This window comes from Mustela putorius, unplaced genomic scaffold (genome assembly GCF_011764305.1).
Source record: "Mustela putorius furo isolate JIRA1106 unplaced genomic scaffold, ASM1176430v1.1 tig00537248_pilon_pilon_pilon, whole genome shotgun sequence".
Taxonomy (NCBI): domain Eukaryota; kingdom Metazoa; phylum Chordata; class Mammalia; order Carnivora; family Mustelidae; genus Mustela; species Mustela putorius.
This window is the reverse complement of record NW_025422387.1, coordinates 14,157,755-14,176,632: the sequence shown is the minus strand read 5'-3', so window position 1 is coordinate 14,176,632 and position 18,878 is coordinate 14,157,755. Positions and strand designations below refer to the sequence as shown.

The 18,878-nt window shown below is 47.1% G+C and overlaps 1 long non-coding RNA gene across 1 annotated transcript in view; it reads right to left on the bottom strand.

The window, feature by feature from the left end:
* The window catches only part of LOC106005865, a 39,099-nt gene that overhangs the window by 19,605 nt on the left and 616 nt on the right, over positions 1–18,878 (bottom strand). The gene's annotated exons all lie outside the window — the stretch shown is intronic.

The window sequence follows — 18,878 nt, the reverse complement described above, 5'->3', positions numbered from 1 at the left end:
ATATTTCTCCAAAGAAGATGTATAAATGGCCAATAAACACATGAAAGTATGCTCAATCTCACTAGTCATTAGAGAAACCATACATCAAAAGGATAATGAGATACCATTTCACATCCCCTCATTAGGATGGCTATTATATTAAAACACACACAGCTAAAAACAAGTGCTGGTGAGGATGTGGACAAAATGGAACCCTCGTGCATCACTGATGGGAGTATAAAATGGTAAAGCCACTGTGGAAAACACTTTGGAAGTTTCTCAGAAGGTTAAACCCAGAACAGCCATATGATCCAGCCACACAACCCCTAGGTATAAATCCATAAGAACTGAAGGCTTGGACTGATATTTGTACACCCATGTTCATAGCACTGTTATTCACAATAGTCAAAAGGTGAAACCAACCCAAGTGTCCATCATATTAAAATGAGGATAACTAAATTGTGGTATATACATACAATGGAATACCATTTAGCCAGAAAAGGGAATGAAATTTTGATATTGCTACAACATGGACAGAACTTGAAAACATTATGCTAAAAGAAGTAAGCCAGACACACAAAAGGAGAAATGGTATATGAATCCTTTTATGTGAGGTACCTCAAATAGGCCAATTCACTGAGATGGAATGGAGGTTATGAGAGGCTGGAGAAAGGGGAGGAGAGTTATTGTTCAGTGAGTATGGAGTTTTTGTTGGAGATGATGAGAAACTTTTGGGTATAATGAGTGGTGATGGTTATACAACACTGAATGTATTTAACACCACCTAATTGTACACTTATGTGACAGATTTTTTAAACAATTTTTTTAAAGATTTTATTTATTTCTTTGGCAGAGACAGATCACAAGTAGGCAGAGAGGCAGGCAGAGAGAGAGGAGGAAGCAGGCTCCCTGCCGAGCAGAGAGCCCGATGCGGGGCTTGATCCCAGGACCCTGAGATCATGACCTGAGCCGAAGGGCAGAGGCTTAACCCACTGAGCCACCCAGGGTCCCAAGTATGACAGATTTTTTTAAAACGTTTTATTATTTGAGATGGGGAGATCACAAGCAGGGGGAGGGGCAGAGGGAGAGAAAGAAGCAGACACCCCACTGAGCAAGGAGCCAGACTTGGGGCTCGATCCCACGACCCTGAGATCATGAGCTGAGCTGAAGTCCGACACTTAACCAACTGAGCCACCCAGGTGCCCCTAATTATAATAAATATTTTGTATATTCGACATACACAAATAAAACATTTTTTAATTGAAAGTGAAATAAAGACTTTTTCAGTTCAGGCCTATAAAAACAAAAAGAATTCATCATTATCAGACAGTAATGCAAGAAATGTTAAAAGAATTTCTTCAGGCAGCACAATGCTACCATATGGAAACTGTATCTACACCAAAGAATGATGAGCACTAGGAACAGAAAATATGTGGATAAATATAAAAGACTTGCATTTTCAATCTCATTAAAAGATAATGGACTGGTTGGAACAAAAGAAGAAAGATATGTTGTGGGTTCATAAATATAAAGCTAAAACGTATGGCAGTAATCCACAAAAGTTGGAAGGGAAATGGAAACACACTATTTTAACATTCTTCTATGTCAGGTGGTATAATATTATTTGAACATAAGCTGAGATAAGGTATACTGTAAATCACAGAATAACACTAAAATAAAATAAGCCAAAGAATGAGATAAAATGGAATCATAAAATAATCTAAAATAAGGGAGGAAACAAGAAAGAGAGGAGACATCTTTATCCATTCATCACTTGAGGAAGGTATCAGCTCTTTCCCTAATTTGGCTGTTGTTGATAATGCGGGCCTAAGTGTCCGGATGCATGCATCCCTGGGAGTCAGTATGTTTGTATCCTTTGGGTAATACCCAGTAGGACAACTGCTAGATCATAGGGTAGCTCTACTTTTAACTTTTTGAGGACTCTCTGCATTACTTCAGAGTGGCTGCGCCAGTCCGCATGCCCACGGACAGTGTAAGAGCGGTTCCCTTTCGCCGCGGCCTGGCCAATAGCTGTTGTTTTTTGCGTTGTTAATCTTAGCCATTCTGACTGGGGTGAGGTGGTAGCTCACTGTAGCTTTGATTTACACTTCCCTGATGATGAATGATGTTGAGCACATTTTCATGTGTCTGTTGGCCATCTGGATGTCTTCTGTGTAAAAATATCTACTTGTGTCTTCTGCCCATTTCTTAACTGGATTATTTGGTTTTTTGGGTGTTGAGTTTGGTAAATTCTTTATGGATTTTGGATAATAATCCTTTATCAGATATGTCATTTGCAAATATTTTCTCCCACTCCACAGGCCACCACCTTTTAGTTTTGTTGATTGTTTCCTTCACTCTGTGGCAAGAGAGATGAACAGGGAGGGCAGGTGGAAAGTGGGGTTGGGGGAGCGGAGCAGGGAGGCAACCCGTAAGAGACTCTAACTACAGACAATAAACTTAGCGCTGGTGGAGGGGTGGTGGGTGGAGGGATGAGCTAAATGGGTGATGGATACTAAGGAGGTCACTTTCTGTGATGAGCACTGGGTATTACATGTTAGTGATGAATCACTAAATTCTACTCCGGAAACCAATAATACCCTATATGTTAATAAATAGAATTTAAATAAAAGTGTGAAAAAAAGAAAAATGGAAAATATATATCATGCTAACACAAATCATAAGAAAACTGAGTGTCTGGGGTGCCTGGGTGGCTCAGTGGGTTAAGCCGCTGCCTTCGGCTCAGATCATGATCTCAGGGTCCTGGGATCGAGCCCCGCATCGGGCTCTCTGCTCAGCGGGGAGCCTGCTTCCTCCTCTCTCTCTGCCTGCCTCTCTGCCTGCTTGTGATCTCCGTCTGTCAAATAAATAAATAAAAAATCTTTAAAAAAAGAAAACTGAGTGTCTACATTAATATCAAAATAGTTTTCAGAACAAGCAGCATTACCAAGAATAAAGCAAACCATTCCACAATAATAAGATGATTAATTTATCAGAAGCACATATTTCTAAATGTTTATGCAGCTAATAATATAATTTCAAAACGCATGAAGCAAAAATTGATAGAAATATAAGTAGTCTCATCTACAACTGTAGTTAAGATTTCAATATCCCTCTCACTAATTCATAGAGCAAGTAAACAGAAAATGAGTGAGGGGGCGCCTGGTGGCTCAGTCGTTAAGCCTCTGCCTTCAGCTCAGGTCGTGATCCCAGGGTCCTGGAATCAAGCCTCACATCAGGTCTCCCTGCTCAGCGGGAAGCCTGCTTCTCCCTTTGTCCCTCCCCCTCCTCCCCCTGCTTGCTCTCTCTCTCAAACACATAAATAAAGTCTTTAAGAAAAAAAATGAGAACATAGAAGATTTAAACAACACAATCAACCACTGTAACCTGATTAATATTTATAGAACACTGCACCCAACAACAGAATATATATTCCTCTCAAGTGCAGAAAATACATATACAAAGATAGACCATATTCTGAGCTGTAAGATAAGTTAATAAATGAAAAAGGAGTGAAATCATGCAAAGGCTGTCCTCTACCACAAAAAAATTAAAAATCATTAACAAAGATCTTAAAAATCCTCAAATACATGAAAACTTAAGTAGCTCACTTCTAAACAACCCATGGATCAAAAGAAGGTAAGAAGACAATCACAGGAAAATGTAGGGGGAAAAATACATTTAGAATGGAAAGAAAATGAAAATACTACATGTCAAATTTGTGGGGTATAGCCAAAGCAGCGCTTAGAGGGAATTTATGGCATTAAATGTTCATATTTGAAATGAGGAAAAGTCTCCAATACATTACCTAAGCTTGTGCCTTAATAAACTAGAGTGGGAAAACCAAATCAAACCTCAAGCGAACACAAGAAGAAATAATAAAGATAAAAGCAGAAATATCAGAAAATACAGGAAAAAAAAGAGAAAAATTAAGCCAAAAGCTGATACTTTGAGAAGATCAATGAAATTCATAAATATTTAACCACACTAATGAGGGGGAGCACAAATTACCAATATCAAGAACAAGAGTAGAAACATTTCCAGAGTTGGTAGCTATGGAAATGATATTAATAAATTTTATGAACTGGGCGCCTGGGTGGCTCAGTGGGTTAAAGCCTCTGCCTTCGGCTCAAGTCATGATCCCAGGGTCCTGGGATCGAGCCCCGCATCGGGCTCTCTGCTCAGTGCAGAGCCTGCTTCTCTCTCTCTCTCTCTCTCTCTCTCTCTCTCTCTGCCTGCCTCTCTGCCTACTTGTATTCTCTGTCAAATAAATAAAATCTTAAAAAAAAAAAAAAGAACAAGACAGACCCACCTCCTCCTCTTTCCCATGAAAATAAGATCATAAAATGGATGTCGCTTGTCATCACTCCTAAAGTAGAGGATACATGATGCAGTAATAAGCTATGGGGACAAAAACTCAGAGATTCACCCACAAATGTGTGAGGTGAAGGGCAGAGGAAAAAGCAGAAATGCCTGGTTATTTCTTCTTCTAGGAGAAGTCAGTATCCTGACCCATTTCTGAAAATGAAAAACTGGAAATACAGACCTAAATATATTATTTAAAGTTAAAGATAATAACTAGGAGAACTAAAAATGTCAATTTTCCAAATTACGCAGGGAAAGACATTGCAGCAAAGGATGAAAAGCAAAGCAAACAACAAGCATGCAAAGAAAAGGTGATAGTGTGAAAAAGGTGAAAGCTAAGATCAAGAATCTGGTACTAACTTAAGGTGGATAAAGTCACTTGTTAGAAGAAAAAAATTCGTATCAGACCGGAAAGATAAATCCACCCACTGAGAAATGACTCAAAATTTTGTTCCAAAGTAAAAGTTCGAGCAAAGATGTACCAAGCAAATACATGTGAGAAGAAGGGACATGATACTCAGATCCAGCAAAGCTGAATTTGGGTGAAAAGCATTAAGTACACATTTCATAATGGTGCGGACCCTCATCCACACTGAGTATTTCATTATCCACCCCAAGCTGTAAGCCAAGTTTTCCTTTCAGAGAGCGGAAGGCGGGGGGGGGAGGGGGGCATAAATAGGGACTATCCACAATTTTGAGTGCTTCGTGGCCATGTTTTCATTGTTATTATTTCAATAATTAATTTTTTTAAATGAAGATTTATTTGTCAAAGAGAAAGAGCACAAGCAGGGGGAGCAGTAAGCAGAGGGAAAAGCAGGCTCCCCACTGAACAGAGAGTCCAATGCAGAACTCAGTCCCAAGACCCTGGGATCAAGACCTGAGCTGAAGGCTGACCCTTAACCAACTGAGTCACCCAGGCGTCCCAAAAATAAAAATCTTAAAATCTGACACTGTTAGGAACTTTTACTGCCAAACATATCAAACTATATAAGCCAAAATGCAACACAAGAAATTGATAAAAATGTGCACAGAAAGGTTCACCATGTCTGGGACAAATCTTGTGCTCTCCCCAATATCACTGCTAAGAGTGATGCCCCTTTTCTGCATGGAAGACCCCACCATCCTGCCAGCTGGACACGTTCCTCCGCTCCCATGACCAGTCATTCTCTCACTGGCTCCTGTCCGTTTACCTTCCTAAATGTCCCTGGGACCCATCCATTTGTCTCCATCTCCTCTGTCTTCACCGTGGTCCAAGATGCTACTACTGTCAGACCCCTAGATTATTTTAAGATTTTATTTATTTGACAGAAAGAAACAGAGATCACAAGAAGGCAGAGAGGCAGGCAGAGAGAGAGGGGGAAGCAGGCTCCCCGCTGAGCAGCGAGCCCCATGCGGGGGCTCGATCCCAGGACCCTGAGATCATGACCTGAGCTGAAGGCAGACGCTTAACCCACTGAGCCACCCAGGCGCCCCTTACCCCTAGATTATTACAGGAGCCTTCTCTCTGACCAACCCCTCTTCTGTCTCCCATCACCTGCTCTATACACCACACCCAGAGTGATCTTTCCAAAATGGAAATATTCTCATACCACCCCTCTGAGTCAAGTGGGCCAAGGGCTTCCTGTTGCTCTCAAGGTAAGGCAGAAATCTCTCATGTGATCCATAGGGCCAGGGCCACATGGTCCTCCCTGCATCTCTAGGCTCCTTTCACACCATGCTCCTCTCCCCCCACAGGGCATTTGCACAAGCCATACCCTAGACCTGGACTGTTCACCTCTAGGCTCTCTGTCTCATTAATGCCAATTCACGGGTCACCTTGTCAGGAAGCCTTCTGTGACCTGCCATTCTAGCTCAGATTCCTCTATGTTATGCTCTCACAGAACTCTGTTCCTTTCTTGTGTTTTATTTATCCCATTTGGGCTATTACTCGATTGCCTGCCCTGCCGCCCACCATCATCGTCATTATTCTAGAAGGACAGTTTTTTTCCTGTTTTCCCCAATGGCTTGCACAGGATCTCAAATGTACTAGGTGCTATATGAAAACAAATCTGAATCAAATTATTAACATTTATTGGATCTTATTAATACCTACTTATTGTCATAGAAATCATAACCTTTTAGTTCTTATGAAATATTGAAGAAAACTGCCTCCTCATCTGAAAAGTAGAGACAGCTGACCACTTTCTCCGACTACTGCACAGAAGTGCATATGAGAAAAAGCGAAACCCAGCGAGGGCTCTGTCTTGCTCACTGCTGTGTCTCCGGCACCTGTCGCAGGTGCTCGGTGCACATGTGTCGAACAAGTACGAACGGAAAGATGAAAGTGAAGACCCTCAAGATATAGGACAAAGAGACAAAGAAGGGTAAAAGAAAAGGAAATCAGAGATTCAGTCAAAAAGAGCCAACATCAGATTCATGGGAATTTCAGAAAGAAAACAAAAAAGAGAGAATAAAATGACCAAAGAATATACTATTTCCAAGAAGCTCAGAACATGAATCTCCAGGCTGAGAGCAGCAGCCAAGCACTCAGCTCACTGGGTGAAAACTGAGCTACATCAAGGCATGTTGCTTTAACATCTCAGGACACGGGACACAGGGAGAGGATGCTACAGATGCTCAGATGCACAGTTCACTGGGTGAAAACTGAGCTACATCAAGGCATGTTGCTTTAACATCTCAGGACACGGGACACAGGGAGAGGATGCTACAGATGCTCAGATGCACAGTTCACCTACAAAGGTTCAAGAACAGAACAGCTCTGGTCTTCTAAATGGTAACATTAGAAGCTAAAAGACAATGCCTTCAAAATTCTGTGAATTTTGAAACTAGAATTCTATACCCTAACTACCAAGGATTAAATAAAGAATGGATTAAAAATATCCAGGCCATGTGCGGCACCTGGGTGGCTCAGTTGGTTAAGCATCTGACTTTGGCTCAGGTCACGGTCTCGGGGTCCTGGCATCGAGTCCTGAGTCTGGCTCCCCGGTTGACAGGAAATCTGCTTTTCCCTCTCCCTTTGCTCCTCCCCCATCTCATGTGCTCACTTGCTTGCTCTCTAATGAATGAATAAAAGTCTTTAAAATATTTAAGATATTCACCATTTTTTAAAAATTGCCTCCATTCATCTTTTCTCTGGAAGCTACGGAAGGAACTATTCCACCAACACTAGGTAATAAAACAAAAAAGAGCCAGGATCCAAGAAACAAGGAACATGGCAAGGAATGTTCCAGAATGATACTGTGGGTAGTGGGTTCAGATTAACCAAAGGAGAAGGTTCGGGGCCATGAAAATGCACCTGTCAGAACACAACTGACCGAGGGCCTCAGCTGCTCGCCTTTAAAGTCCGTGCTGCTGTTTGCCCCAAGGCTACCTCCCACAGGTCGCTCCCAGACAGAGACTGAGTACCACAGGGATTCTAAGGCAGATCCATTCCAGGGAGACAGGGGACTCCTCCAGTGGCTCCGTTTGGCTAGAAAACGCCCTGAAGGCTGTGCTGAACTTTCCCAACACTGCACTAAAGCCTAAGATGCTTCTACCCAAACTTCTCTCCTTCACTTGGGGCCGGATGGCTCACCCAGCCTTCTCCGACTCCCCCGCCAACATGTTCCATCAGAGGGGCATCCCTCCTAATAAATTCTCCCGTTTAGTCCCACCATGCTGTCTGCTTCTGCGAGGACTCAGCCGATCACAAGCGAAACCAAGAGTGCGCTAAGAGAACAGGCAGTAAGACCGGGGGTTTGAAGCCGTCTCACCAGCAGCAGCAAGGGAAGAGGACATGGTCCCAGCTGGCAGACGGCATGGACAGATCCTGTCCCCAGTGATGGCTGACCTAGGAAAGCTCTCACCCGCGGTGACCGGGGGCATGTTGTGGTTGGGGAGGAGGGATGCTGTGGCAGCTGTGGTGACGCAGGCATGGGAAAACTATCCAGGGCACGAGTGTGGGGGACAGAAACAGCAGAGTGGCCGTCCGTATTATTGACTGTCTGGATGCCCTGTAGATGCTAGTGAGAAACTGAGTGCTGTTACCAGTGAGAGGGCCTTGAACCTGAACAGCGTATAAGGAGGCTCCTTCTCTTCAGTTACTGAGATACGGTTAACACAGAACGTTGTGTAAGTTTAAGGGACACAACACACCGATTCGATACGTTCACAGATGGCAGCGATTACCACCCAGCGCCCGCTAACACCCGGCACTTGCGGTTCTCTCTAAAGAGGCTCCTACCACCGGCCGCAGAAGGGCAGACGCGGCTGAGTGACAAGACCGGACCTCAGCGTCAGAGCTCGAGACCCGATGCTCAGCCAAGGCAGGTCTGCTCTGCCAAGGTGAGGGGCGTGGTGGGGAACACCTGGCGCCATTGGGTCGGGAGCCCCACCGGTGAGATTCTCCCCGCTCCAGCCCAGACTCTCTGGGCTCGCAGAGGGAGCGCTGCCGCGGCGCTGCCTCTCGCCATCTCAGGTGCCCCCTCAGAAGCCGCCCCCGCCCCTCCTGGCAGCCAAGGCACTACATGTGGTTAAGCCCTAGCATAACCCAATGCAGGATATGCTGGTCCTGCCCAGGGAGCTGAGAGACTCACGTTCTACTGCAGCAAACAAAACTACCCGGGTCTCAGTGGCTTTCAAAGTGCCTCAGTGGCTCAGTCGGTTAAGTGTCCGACTCTTGATTTCAGTTCAGGTCATGTTCTCAGGATCGTGAAATTGAGTCCCACATCAGTCTCCATGCCCAGTCTCTCTCCTGGGGTGCCTGGGTAGCACAGTCAGTTGAGCATCAGACTCTTGGTTTTGGCTCAGGTTGTGATCAAGTCCTGCATCAGACTCCACGTTCAGGGGGGAGTCAGCTTGGAGAGTCTCTCCCTCTGACCCTTCCCCCACTCACACACATTCCAAGATAAATCTTTTTTTTTTTTTTAAAGATTTTATTTATTTATTTGACAGAAAGAGAGACACAGCGAGAGAGGGAACAGAAGCACAGAGAGAGGGAGAAGCAGGTTTCCCGCAAGCAGGGAGCCTGATGTGAGGCTCGATCCCAGGACTCTGGGATCATGACCTGAGCCGAAGACAGATGCTTAACGACTGAGCCACCCAGGCACCCCAAGATAAATCTTAAAACAAAAAATGTTGGGGCGCCTGGGTGACTCAGTGGGTTAAAGCCTCAGCCTTTGGCTCAGGTCATGATCCCAGGGTCCTGGGATCAAGCCCCCCATTGGGCTCTCTGCTCACCAGGGAGCCTGCTTCCTCCTCTCTCTCTGCCTGCCTCTCTGCCTACTTGTGATCTCTGTCAAATAAATAAATAAAATCTTTTAAAAAAGAAGAAGAAGAAGAAGAGTGAACACTTATTTAAAAAAAAAAATAACGTTTCTCTCCCCCTCACCCTCTGGCTCTCCCACCCACCCCCCAAAAAACAAACAAAACAAAACACAGTGCCCATTTATTATCAGTCAGTGCCCATAGTTTAGGAATCTGGGCACAGCTTAGCTAGATCCTCCGCTCGGGGCCTCACAGAGCTGTGGTCAAGATGGAAGCTGGGCCTGCATCTCATCTGAGACTCAGGGCTGTCTCCCAAGCCCGTATGCTTGTCAGAATTCAGTTCCTGGTGGCTATAAGACAGTTATAAGACAGTTGTCCCTGACAACTGGAGTTCCCCTCAGCTCTTAGGGGCCGGGCAGTTCTGGACATACTTCCCTCACACGGGCCTTCCTCTCACATGGCAGCATGCTTCCTCAAAGCCAGCAACAAAGCATCTGTGAACTATAACTTTCAGTTTAAAAGCTCACCTGAGTAGGTATGGCCCACCCAGGATCAATTCCCTTTTGATTAATTCATAATAAAATGATCTGGGATCCTAACTGCAGTGGTACAAACTTCTCAAGAACTTTGCTAGTCACCTATGTATGTCACAAGGATTCACATCAGTGGACAAGAGGCTCATCCACAGATCGTTCCTACATAATCACATCTCTATTTCTGGTTTCTGCTGAGGTGACTCCAGGGATCTGAGTCACACACGTTATCTCTTCTGAGAAATCTGTCTGGGACCCGCTGACTGAAAAAGTGCCCAGGTTCTTAGGAGGGAGGACACCTGAGCCACACACCACAGATCCCGTAACATCACAGCAAGCACGTAACCCATGAGCATCCCCCCCACAGTCATCCCCCAAAGGAAGTGTGGTTATTGACTTGCGTGACTGTACACTGGGAGGAAAGGGGCCCACCAGATACTAAAGGACTACTAGACACAGGCTCTGAGTTGACACTGATGTCCAGAGGCCCAGAGTTTCATCACAGTGCCCCCTCCTTAGAGTGGGGGCTCACGGGGTCAGGTCCCAGACAGACTCCTAGCTGAAGTCCCACTCACGGTGGGTGCCGCAGGTCTGCAGAGTCCAGAGTCCACAGTCATCGCTCTGGTCCCCGCATGTGTAATTGGCATTGGTAAACTTGGCCATTGAAGCGATGCGTGTATTAGGTCCCTGGGTGTGGAGGAAGGGCTGTCACAGGAGGGAGGCCCAGCGGAAACCTCTGAAACTCAGATATATACACACATCTCAGCTCCCCATCAGGCAGAGGCACCGAACAACCAAGCAGGCAAAATGACTCCGTGAGTCGACATCAGCCAGCGTTCACCACCAGCCACCCCAACGCCAGCACAACAGGTGCCCCCAACAGCATGGCCTGTCACTTATCGAAACTGATCTAGCTGCTCTTGCCGCAGAAGGCCCAGCAGGTCGGCACCAGAGACCAGCACTGCGCTCGCATTATGGCGCTGCGCCTTCAGAAGACCACGTGGTAGCAAGTCAACATGGATCCCTCTCCCTCCTGGAAGGGCTGGTGGCTCGTCCTCACAGGGACAGATGGCTACAGAGTCGCCGCCGTGCCCGTCCCCAGGGCTGGACGGCATGCCCGATGCCCGGGCCGGGAGATCCCACACAGCAAGCCCGGCGCACAGCCGTGAAGCAGGTGCAGGAGGGCGCCCACCATCCTGTGAGCCCCTGGGAGGGGTCACATTCCAGAAGCAGACTCACAGAAAACTCCAGGGGCCTGAAGGCACAGCTCAAAGGCAAGCTTAGCAAACATTCTCAAAGGACAGGTGCTACCTGTCAGGACACTGGGTTTCTAGTACATCAGGCATGGCTGTCTAGGTCTGAGTCTGCGCAGGAAGGACACATGGTTCTCAGAACGAAGACTGGGAGCAGGAGTTGCCCCACGTGCCATTTTGTGCTTCTCACCCCACAACTCTGGGCTCTGAGGGGTTGGAAGTCACGGTCACCAAAGGGGTGACCACTGTCATACTACCATTCCAGCAGCTGCTGGGCAGGTGGATGTCTGAAGGAACGCAGCAGGAGGAAAAGAGGATCCCGCGCAGGTACAGGTAACACCAGCAGGAGGAGGCTGTTTTCACACGAGGAAGACGGGAAACAAGGTGCATGGAATCCAGGTGACCCTCCTGGACCCCTCCTGGCATTCTGCCCTGCGCCAGCCCGGAACAGACCTGGGCCAAGCAGGCTCCGCCCACCAGGAAGTGCTCAGACCCTTCGGAGATGAAGGTCGGGACTCCTCCACCAGGCAGAACCGCCAGCACATGCCAAGGTGACCACAGCGGGTGAGAGGCACGGGGAACGGACCGTGGAGGAGAACGAGGAGGAACGCAATTGCAAACTCAAAGTCAGCGCAGCGAAGGGAGCTGCAGTTCACCTCACGGACTTCCTCCTTCTGAATTTCCCCAGAGGAAGGAAGGCCCCCGAACCGCAGAAGTGCTGCCCCGCACACCTCCGGAGAGAAGCAGGACCGAGACACGCCTCACAGGCCTCCAGCACCAGGGAGCCGAGCTGACCAGCAGCGCCAGCTGCTAAGTTTCGAACCGCACCCTCTGGTTTCCGGGGAGGCTTTGCCGGCCATGAACCCCTCCCAGTCCAGGACACAGGACAGCCGGGCTACTGAGGCAGAGGACCCAGGACTCCTGTAACCGTTGATTTTAGCTTCAGGATTCCCTAACAGCTTTGCAGAGACTTCCTGCAGGTGCACAGCAATCCAGGTTGCTTCCGCTCAGCCTTCTCTTCTGCTCTCCCCCACTTGGTGTGGTTACAGCTCAGCCTGGTGGTCAAAATCAAGAGTTGGAGGCGTACCCAACTGAGCCCTCCCAGTGCCCCTCAAAACACATTTGAAAAATTTGCAACCCAGGTGCACCAGGCTCAGGTCATGATCTCAGGGTCCTGGGATTGAGTCCCGCATTGGGCTCTGTGCTCAACAGGGAGCCTGCTTCCTCCTCTCTCTCCCTCTCTGCCTGCCTCTCTGCCTACTTGTGATCTCTGTCTCTGTCAAATAAATAATCTTTTTAAAAAATTTGCAACCCATTCTTCATTAAAAAGAAAAACCTCTTCCTAAACTAGAAACACATGGAAATGTTCTTCGCTCACTAAAGGTTCTACCCAGAAATGTCCGACAAAGAGATGTGAGACCTAACGGCGACGCATCTGAGGCCTTCCCAGTAAAGCAGGGGCGGCCATGCAGCGTCAGTGCAACGTGCCAAGAAAAAGAAAAGAGGGATGTCACATAGAAAGGATCACTGGCAGTGATGACTTAGCTTTTCTGAGTAGGCAATCTATTCAAAGAGCTGACAAGAAAGCTCTTCAGCATAACCAGATAAACACACAGAAATACAAGAACGTCAACGACATCAGCCATCGAGGATTTCTGAAAAAAAAAAAAATAATGGAGGGCTTCTGGTTTCGACAAGCGGGAGAACTGGGGAAGGCTGCCGGCCCCGCCTCAGCCGGGCTCAGAATGCTCTCGAGGTGAAAGGCGCGCACGCGGCATTAAGGAACTCCAGTGTGAAGAGCACCAGAAAATTCCTGGGAGCAAGGGTAGTTGACACCAGGGATAGAAAGAACCACAGCAGCCCAGAGAAGAGTCAGGGGACACCCGTGGCAGGGGTCCTGTGACCAATCCTCAACTCTGGTGACCCACTAGAAGGCCTGGGCGGACCTGGTACCAAGTTACCTCACGGCTAAGGTTTGTTGTTGTTTTTTTTAAGAATTTTTTTTTTAATTTATTTGACAGAGATCACAAGTAGGCAGAGAGGCAGGCAGAGAGAGAGGAGGAAGCAGCCTCCCTGCTGAGCAGAGAGCCCGATGCGGGGCTCAATCCCAGGACCCTGAGATCATGACCTGAGCCGAAGGCAGAGGATTTAACCTGCTGAGCCACCCAGGCACCCACAGCTAAGGTATCCTAAGCAAAGGATATAACACAGAAGCAGCAAGAGAACGATATGCACAGGTAAGGCCCTGAGAGGTCAGAAGCAGACCTTCTGTAAGTGTTGCACAGATTTTTTTAAATTTTATTTTTTAATTTTATTTGAGAGAGAGAGAGAGAGCCCAAGCGGGGAGGGGAGGGGCAGAAGAAGAGGGAGAAGCAGACTCCCCCCTGAGCAGGGAACCCACGTGGGGCTCCATGCCAGGACTCTGGGATCGTGACCTGAGCTGAAGGCAGATGCTTAACCAACAGACTGAACCAACCAGGCGCCCCCCAGATTTTTTTTTTAGATGAAGTGCTTATTTTTAGACCAAATATATTTCATAAAAAAACCCTTTAAGGGGTGCCTGGATGGCTCAGTGGATTAAAGCCTCTTCCTTCGGCTCAGGTCGTGATCCCGGGGTCTTGGGATCGAGCCCCACATCGGGCTCTCTACTAGGCGGGGAGCTGGCTTCCCCCCCCCTCTCTCTGCCTGCCTCTCTGCCTACTTGTGATCTCTGTCTGTCAAATAAATAAATCAAATCTTAAAAAAAAAAAATCCTTTAATATGCAAACCATAATCACAATAGCATTCCTAGAGCCGGAAGGGAATAGGGAATGGGGAATGGCAGAGAGTACGGCGGGGGAGGGAAGGTTTTCAGGGTCCCTTCTGCTTCCGTAGCCTGTGAGATTAGGAGGCCTTAGCGGAGAGCAGATCGAGGCAGCCAGAGGCCGGGGGTCCTGACACCATCACTGAGAAAGAGTGAGCAGAGTCAAGCCCCTCCAATGTGCCATCTCCCCACTGTGGCTGCCTCCCGGGACAGCCAGATTCAGCTAGGAGGTAAGGGGGGTGGCTGTGATGGACAGCAGAGTCAACGGTCATTCCTCAGCATCCCACAGAATGTACCCTGGGAACAGAGTCTTTCAGGCACCCTCAGTGCAGCACAGAGAAGCAGCAGGTGCCCAGGGAAAGCCACTCAGGTCTTGGAACCCAGAGCTCTGGTAAGACGTGGACATGGCACCTTCCTGCTACATGAGTAGCAGTGGTAAGTGAGACTTGGGACTCCCAAACAGATACCAGCCGTGCGACACAAGCCCTAAGAGTTATGTTAAATATCCTAACATCTGATCATTGCAGGGCCTAGGGATTGTGGAGTACACAGTTTACTCTGCCATGATGCTATACCCAAGAATGTCGCAGAGTTAAAGACAGACAAGGACAAAGGCTCAGTGAGTGTTATACAAACCAAATGATAAAAATCCCACCTCCAAGGGTGCCCAGGCAGCTCAGTGAAGCCTCCAGACTCTTGATCTCAGCTCAGGTCTTGATCTCAGTATCGTGAGATCAGGCCCCACCTCCTATCACCAAGCACTTTATGGTTTAACTTAAGAACCTCAAAAAGAAAAAGAAAAACAATGGAAGGACTTCTAGAGATAAAAAGCAGATAATTTATAACAGAAAAGGAAAAAAATAGGGCCAGAAGCAAGAAGACAAAGATATTCTGAGATTTCAGAAAAGTTTCTATACAAAGGAGCTCAGTAAATCAATCTTGGATAAAGTCCTTCAGTAAGAATATAAATAAGTCCACAAGAATGTGGAGATGCATGAAAATAAGAGAAACCGCCTTGATCATTCACAGTGACTGGGAAGGAGGGAAGGGGAGGTAGAGTCTTGAACAACCCTGAACCAATACACCAGAAGTGAATGGTGGGGTGGGGGGGATTGGTAGAAGAGAAAGGAGAGACCAGACAATGAGAGAATGCTCCAAGTTCTTTACCTGTCTTAAGAAAGGATGTAGATAGAAGTTAAATAAGTTGATAGGAAAAATTAAAAATAATTACTGATCTAAGTTACCTTAACCAGCAGAAGAATAAAACTAGAATGCATGCATTTTAAAAATAAGAAAATTCAATGTATTCAATAAAAGACAGAAAGGGAAAAAAATGAAAACAAAATAAAATGGAAAGGGGAAAATATAAAATGGCAGAAATAGGTCCAAATATGAAACAATTACAACAGATATAAATGGGTTAAACTTGCCAAGCAGAATGGGGACCCAGATTTGGGTAAAGTTGGGGTGGGGGGGAGATCCAATAAAAGGTTTTCCAGGGAGACGTGCTTACAATAACAACGTAAGGCTGAAAACAAAAGCAAAAACAAAAAGAAATTTTATATATTGGGAAAATACGAACCAAAAAACGCAAGGGTTCCTCAAGAAGATAAACATAGTTACTATATGACCCAGCACTCTGGGGTACACAGAACTGAAAACATAGGTTCACACAAAAACCTGTACACAAATGTCCACAGCTACATTATTTGTAAGAACCAAAACAAAAAAGAAACAACCCGGGGCGCCTGATTGGCTCAGTGGGTTAAGCCGCTGTCTTCGGCTCAGGTCATGATCTCAGGGTCCTGGGATCGAGTCCCATATCGGGCTCTCTGCTCAGCGGGGAGCCTGCTTCCTCCTCTCTCTCTCTCTCTCTGCCTGCCTCTCTGCCTGCTGTGATCTCTCTCTGTCAAATAAATAAATAAAATCTTTAAAAAAGAAACAACCCAAACGGATAAATAGGAGAGATTATTTGGCCATAAAAAGGAATTAAATGCTGACAAATGATATAACATAAATGGTCATAAAAGGCCATGCGGGGCCTGATCCCAGGACCCTGGGATCATGACCTGAGCCAAAGGCAGAGGCTTTAACCCACTGAGCCCCCCAGGCGCCCCCAAAACCATTTTTTAAAGTATTTATTTATTTATTTAGAGTAGCTTGGGGGAGGGGCAGAGGGAGAGGCCCTCACACAGACTCTCTGGCAAGGGCAGACTGGATCCCACGGCCCTGAGATCATGACCTGTGCCAAAATCAAGAGTCGGACACTTAACTGACTGAGCCACCCAGGTGCTCCTGCAAAAGCATTTTAAAAAGTGGAAGCCACACACTATAGGAGCCTTTGTGCAACTAGACAGCTGACAAATGATTAGCGTCTGAAATACAAGCCATGAGACAATTCCGAATCAACCAGGGAAGGAGCAAAGGATGGGAACGCCCTTTCCCAGCAGAAACCACAATGGCCAATAAACATGTGAAAAACAAGTGCAAGAACAACCAAGGAAATGCAAGTTAAAATCAGTCAGGTGGAAGCAGCAGCGTGAAGTCAGTGATACTGAGTGAGGGTTGCACTCCAGCGCGGCTGGAAGGGGCGAGCTGACCCATCTGCTGCGGAAGGCAGCTTGGCGATATCTGGTGAAGCTGAAGAAATAAACAGCCCAAAGATCAAAGACCACTTCTACTTACATACTCAAAAGTTGTCTCCTGTGACCAAGGAGACACATTCCAGAATGTTCTCTGCACCACGGTTTGTGTCAGTGAAAAGCTGGAAATTTTCTAAGTATATTTATACAATGCAGCAATCAAAATAAACAAACTAATGTATCAAAGTGGAAAAAAGAATTTTTTTTTCCTGAAAATAGAAGCTTTTTTTTTTAGTATTGAGTTTTTTGTTTTTGCTTTTTATTTAAATTCAATTAGCCAACGTATAGTACATCATTGGGTTTTGGCGTAGTGTTCAATGGTTCATTAGTTGCATATAACACTCTGTGCTCATCACGTCAAAAAGAATCTCTTAAACAATACTTGGTTTTTTACCAAAAAAAGTGACTTAGGGACCCTGAAGTAAATCTCGATACATTTCAAATAATTTAGATAATCGGGAAATGTTCTAAGACCACAATGCACTTAAGGTAAAAATCATTAAGAATGGGTACGGAGTTTTCTTCTGGGGTGACAAAAGTGTTCTGGAATGAGATAGTGTGGAAGATTACACACACTATACATGTGCTAAATGCCACTGAATTGTACATTTTTGAAGAAAAATGGTGAATTTTACATTATGTGTGTTTTACCACAATTTAAAAAAAAAATCAGTAACAAAAAATACCAAGGAAAATCCCATGTTAATACTCCTCCTCTCAGTAACTGATAAGTCAAAGGAGAAGAATACCGAAAGAATGAAAATACAATATATCAAGGTTTGGGAAGTTAAGCTAAAGCCATGCCTAGAGAGAAATGTAGGACTTTAAATTCATTTATTAGAAAAAAGACTGGAAAAATCCATGAACATTCAGCCCAGAAAGCTGGAAAAAGCACAACATATGAAACCCAAAAATAGAAGGAAACAAAGCGTCAAACGAGATAAAACTTAGAACCACAATACCCAAAGTCAGTAAAGCCAAAAGCCGTTTCTTTAGAGACACTGCGAACACTGCGAAACCTCGCCTTTATTCGGAAAAGGGTAACGGAACTAACAATGGAAGTCAGCAGTGAAACCGGACTCCCCCACGTTCTCACCGCCAAAAACACGACCACGAAGCCATAGCCAGTCCTGGAGAAACCACCAGAACGAGGCGCAGCCTGGGACCCAACCGGCCCGGCCACTTCCAACACGCCCGTGTCTGACCCACAGATGCAGTCTGGGAACCTGTCCTGGACTGAAGGGGACAAGAGACCTCTCGCTGCAACAATGGACCCCCCGACCCTGAAAAACAAAACCGAGAAAGACCTAGTGACAACGTACAAGTGTGCAGGCGTCAGCAGCTGGACCCCCCTGGGGGGGAACGGCCCGGCGTGGTGAAAGCGAACGTCCCGGGCCTTAGGAAACACGCACGGGAGACTGGGCACAAAGGGACCGGAGGTCCGAGACCTGCTGCAGCGGTTCAGCCGCAGACGGACCCAGGGGCGGAGGTCAGCCTTTGGTCCTACGCTGAGGGGCTTCCACGAACGGAGGCCGCTCCTCGTCAAAGCCAAGACTCTGGGAGTCGGCGTCCCCGCCCCGCGACAGCTCCTGGAGGCACCAGAGTGCGGGCTGGACGCTGGCTCGGCGCCCGGGGACCAGCGCCGGGCAGGACACTCCAGGGGAGCAGATCCCCAGCGGCGACTTGGAAGGCAAGCCGGTCCCTTCGCGCGCAGCCCTTCGCCTTGGCGGGGGCAGGGTTCGTAGGCGGGGCGGGTGGGCCTGAAGCCTGAGCGGGAGGGCTGGCTTTCCAGCTCGGCTACCTGGCTCGGGGTGCGCTCCCTCTGCTCGCCTCTGAGCCGCCACATCACCCGCGCCCCACCCCCACCCGGACGGACGGCCCAGGCCCCACGAACCACTGCCTGGGAGCCCGTGCTACCTGGAGGAAGGGGTCACAGAGCCACCCGAACGCCCCCGCCCGGCAGCCCGTGGGGGTCAGTGGCTCAGGGACTGGGTGTCCATCTGCCTCCCAAGTGGCGTAGGTCAAACTTGGTCGCTCCTGGGGAGAAGCCCCGAATCGC